Source organism: Mustela nigripes, chromosome 12, assembly GCF_022355385.1.
Source record: "Mustela nigripes isolate SB6536 chromosome 12, MUSNIG.SB6536, whole genome shotgun sequence".
In the NCBI taxonomy this organism is placed as follows: Eukaryota; Metazoa; Chordata; class Mammalia; order Carnivora; family Mustelidae; genus Mustela; species Mustela nigripes.
Window position 1 is genome coordinate 16,871,506 of NC_081568.1, and position 5,380 is coordinate 16,876,885.

Genomic DNA, 5,380 nt, shown 5'->3' on the forward strand with positions numbered 1-5,380 from the left:
CATAGTATTGAAATATATACAACCGAGAAAGACTTCCTTCCTTGTATCTTCTATTAATATCTGGTAAAGTCAATCTTCTGCTAAATATACTTAAGAAAACATTGAACAAAAATCTTATCAAAAATCACTACCATATCTTAAATATTATGATTGATCTTGCTGTTTAAGTAAAGCAGTTTCCTGGGCGCCTGGGTGGCTCAGTGGTTTAAGTAAAGCAGTTTCCTCTGTTTCAATTATATTTTAGTTTGGTATTTCATTAGATTTTTGGAAAACATAAGAAACATACTTTTAACAATTCTCTACATACCCACATCTTACGGGATCCCAGAACAATGAAGTTCTTTCAGGTGGACCTTAGCTAAAAGATGTTAGAACTATGGTAACCTGAACTATAGAGATACTAAGACATGAATAATGGTTTTCACAGAAGTTATTTTTTTTTAATTTTTCAAATAGAGAAAATTTTTAAAAGTTAACTGCAACATTGCAACTATATGAAGTTAATAAATAAATTGAAAGTCCTATAATTCCTAAAACTGTAAGTTATTTCAACAGATTATAAAACTTCTAAGGCAATTGAAATCTCTGCTAAACATAGAGAATTCTACACATGTGAAACCCGTTATTCCAGAGATGGTAAATCTGGAAATGTCACTGATACCCACATAAAATTTTGGATGACTAATCATAATATTTAAGGCAAATTTCACAGGGATGAATGTGCCCCTAAACAATTGCTCCAAGGAGTTACTAAGTAGGACAGAGAAGATTCTCTGAAATCACCTCCAGAGGAAAGATATGGAGATAAATTGGCCATTGGAGATTTCTTATTCCTCTTTCCAACATTCAGATGAGCTTTAGACATGGAACAGAATAGAATCCACACACAGCAGTGCTGCTCTGTGTGCATAATGTGATTATAAAACTTTCTTCAAGTAACAGTGAAAGGGCTCGGCATACGGGTAATTACAAGCAGGATCATCTAAAGAATTTACAAAGACAGGAAGCCTACAACCGAGAACGAATGGGTCCATCAATAAGGCAAATAACACCACGTGAGACAACAGTGTACAAATTACAAGGCGGAATGGACTTATTTAACAGCACCTGGGAACTTATCCAGGAATATTTTGTTTTCTCTGAAAGAACATTTATTGTGCATAGAAAATAAGGCAATTTTCATGACTAATTCCTAAATAGAGGGAATGTTCAAATGTCATAAAATTATACTTCCTCTAAAGCTAAAAAATAAAGTGCCCTTCCAATTTTTTTGACTAATAAAGTGTATGTGATTGGTTTCTTATTTTCTTTGATCAATTCTTATAATAAAGGCACCCATTTAAATGTACTGTCAGAAATTTCAGTGATTGTATTATGATGACAGAATATTATATTCATTCAATTACAATATGCAATTACCAAACTTGCTCAATATTAAAGTAAATGCCACAAATATTAAAGGTTAAAAAATTGCCTTTCATTTCAATTTCGGTTACCAATACATGAGTCAAGTTGTAATTTTGTGTCAAAACTACTTCTTTTTCTTCTGTATATCTTAGAGTATTTGCTTGTATATGCACAGAGCTTGATGAATGGTTATTAATTATTAAGTATAGATATGTTCAGTGAACTTGTCCATTTTGTAAAACTTTGAGAAATGCTTATATTAAAAAAAAAAATTCTTCAAATGTCTTTGAAGGACTTGATATCCAGTATAACTTCATGCATTCCAGATTGCACACATAAAAAAGTGAGAAAAAATCTTCACAACAAATGAACTTGTCTCTGAGATTTCTGTACAGCTATTAAGCCTATAAAATGGAGCCATATCTGCAAATCTAGAGATGGATGTGTCTCTCTGTGGAAAGGGAGGAGTGCCAAGATTGTAACAATTTTTAATGTGTAATTACCTTAGCCCTTGTCATAAACAGTTTATGCTTACAAAGAAAAGGTGAAGGGGGTAAATGCAGAAGGAAATAATAGTCATGAGTACTATACAAAAGAGAATAAAGATATAAAAAGTGGCAAAAAACTGCTCCCATAATTTTGCACAGTGAATATATGTCAAATTTGTCTGCTTATTGACTTCTGCCACTTAGCAACTGGTGTTCAAACTATTAAAAACACGATTTTCTCAAAAATTGCAGTATAAAAATCATTTTTTACGAATTAATTGCTTGAATTTAAAATTATTTTCTTCTATACACTTACATATTCGAAGTCTTCACATCTCCTGCTGAAATCCCGTCTCTTAGTCTACACCTGGATTTCCATTCTCACATTGTTAATGTGCACATCTAAAGGCTACTTGATAATAATTGTTTTTTAAATTAACTCTTCTTCCTCCATTTCCTATATCAAAAAATGACATAAAGCCAAAGAATTATCAGAGACACTTCCACTGCTTTTTTGCTGCCCTAATCATTGAATTAGTACATTATCTCTAAATTATAGCTTGAGTTTGTCTTCTCCTCTGCATCTGAAGCATCATAGTCTAAGGTTACAGACGTCTTGCCACCTGGATCACTGATCTGGCATCAAATGGGTAATCCCTGCCTCAAAGGCTACACTGATCCACTAACATCTTCCCAACATTCTGACAGTGATTTTTGAAACTGCAGTATGACTGTGTCATTCCCCTGCTCAATATCCTTCAATAACTTTCAACCACTTTCAAAATAAAGTTTGTATAGAAGGAAGATGTTAAACCATAATATTTTTGGTCCTGGGAATTTCTAGATCCTATCTGATTCAAGGCTTCATTAGCCATAAAATAAAAGGTATTCCATGCTCTATGAGAAGGGCAGGGTGTGTCTGATAATGGAGAGGTCATTTCTTTTCTCTGAATATTAAGACAGCATATATTCTCTGAATATTAAGATGGTATACTAAATGTCCAGGCAAGAAAATATCCAAAAAGCATATGCTTTTGATGTTTCAGGTATTTTTGAGGAGATAAAGGAGGATTTCTCAGAATTCCCAAAGTGGATTTTCGTGATATGTTAGGATAAGAGCCAAGTCCTCTGAGACCAGAGAGGTTTGTTGTTGTTTGTTTTGTTTTTCATTGTTGTTTTAGTCTATAGGGAGGCTGAGAGTTTCAGAGAGCATTCAAGTGAAAGAGAAGAGATAAATGAATACCATTTTGGTTGCTAAAAGATGGTGGGACAAGGAGGGAAAAAGAAAAGACAACAGTTTAGGTCTATCTTTATTCCCAGACCTAGCCAAGGGCTTGGATTAAAATCAATTGGTTATAGGACTAGGAGGCTATTTTCTCTCTTCCTCCACTGCAATGCTGAGACTGTGCTCTTCTCAAAGAACCCTCGAGTTGCTCTAACAATAATATGACGTGCAAGCATAAGAATGTGGATGCTGAGGAAAGTACTTACACAGATGGACCTGAAGTATTTCTCCTATTTCTCCTTACACAATATACAACAAATAGATCATCAAACCATTCCCTGTGCCCTGGTGGGGCAACGATATTAGAGCTGAGAATGCTAGATGGAAGATCATGGGGAAAAAGTCCACATTAGGAGGAGTGGGATGAGTTGGTAGATACATGGACAAGGATGGGCCAGCACTAAGCTGCAGGAACACAGGAGCACTCATGACAGCTACAGAAGGTCACCACAAGGGAATCATTAGGCATTGGTCATGACGAGCAAGCAAACTTCCTGTGATAAAAATGGAGCACAGCTTCTATGACCCTGGAGAAGTCCTGGGGCCAGTGTGAGACACGATAGCACTTCCCAGGGATATGAGAAAACCCAGAGATCCTGATGCTCTTTTGGAAAGGTGGATCACAAGAGAAGGACTCCTGAAAGGTAAGAAATGATAACATGTCAAGTAAGAAATTTTTCATTGACAAGATCAAACATACTCCCTGTCACTGGGAAAAGATATCTATTATAGGAAATAGCACATTTTTAGTACTTCTGATATGCAATGTAACTATTTTGACCCCGCTCCAAGATCAAACTGAAATACATTATTTCAGTCATCAAAAACATCTTAATGGAGGCTCAGGGGTGCTAGGGGTACAACTAAGCAAAACAACACTGCTCATCTACAGTGAGTTTGTGGAAGATCAGAGAGCACAGAAAAATAACCGGTTAAATAAAATAAGGTATATAAAGTGTGTGTGAGAACCCAAAGCAGAATCACTGGCCAGATCAAGAGTTGTTAAGTTAAGGCGAATCAACCTGTTATTTTTCTGCATGCCTCCAACACACTAGTTAGAGTGAATTTCTTAACATGCCGTAGTATTACTAAGGTCTCAAATTTTCATGCGTTTGATCCATATACAGAACTATCTGTATTAGTTTCCTATTACTGTTTAGAAATGAACACAAATTTTGTAGCTTAAAACAACACAAATTTATTATGCTATAATTCTGGATGTTGGAAGTTCTAGAATCAACTGAGACCCTCTTAAGGTTCTTGAAGAGAATTTGTTTCCTTGCCTTTTCCAGCCTCTGGAGGCCTTCTGTCTGCTTTGGTTTCTGGGGCTTCCTTCCGTGTTCTTTGGTTTCTGGGGCTTCCTTCCGTGTTCTAACCTCTGCTTCTGCCTTCACATCTGTTTCTTTCTGACTTGATCTTGTCTCCTCATTACATGAACCTTGTGGCTTCCCTGGCCTTCAGTTATGTTTCAGGACCCCGGTCGTCGCATCTCATGATCCTTACCATAACCACATCTGCAAAGTCCCCTTTGGCATTTAACATAAACATATTAACATCTTTCAGATATGGTCATTTTTGAGGGGTGGAGGATGTCATGCAGCCTAGCATCTCTGCAGAAAGTTCCCTCTCAGTCCTTTTAGAATTATTATTATTATTATTATTATTATTATTATTAAGAATAGACCGTAAAAGAGAGATGAAATAGGTAGGTAGGGAATGAAAAAAGGAACAATAATAAGATGGAAGGAAAGAGATAAAGAAGGAAGAAAAGAAGGAAGAAAGGAAACAAGTTAAGCTCAGATTATTATGGTATTCAAAAAAATAGTATTTATCAATGAATTGTTAAAAATAAGCCTGTAACATGCTCCCTTCAGCAACATATATGCCAAAAATTAGAACAATACAAAGGAGATTAGCATGGCTCCTGCACAAGGATGACATGCAAATTCTTGAAGCATTCCATATTTTAAAAACAAATAAAAGAATAAATAAATAAATAGAAATAAGCTTGTAGCAAAAATTATACTTATTTTGAAAGGACAATTTCAAATGATCACTCCAAAAATATTTATTTACATGTATAAGGAATCATTCAAAGCAGTCTTATGTCATCTTTAAGAATATATCTAAAGACACTTTTACTTTTCTAACACAGAAGCTAAACCAATACCAGCTGGATTAAAGAAAATGAGAAATGTAG

At 35.1% G+C, this 5,380-nt stretch overlaps 1 non-coding gene across 1 annotated transcript; it reads left to right on the forward strand.

The window, feature by feature from the left end:
• The first annotated feature begins 5,041 nt into the window (after positions 1–5,041).
• Positions 5,042–5,149, forward strand: LOC132028956 (U6 spliceosomal RNA). The gene has a single exon (XR_009407610.1). It is a non-coding gene; the product is annotated as a U6 spliceosomal RNA (small nuclear RNA).
• The last annotated feature ends 231 nt before the right edge of the window (positions 5,150–5,380 follow it).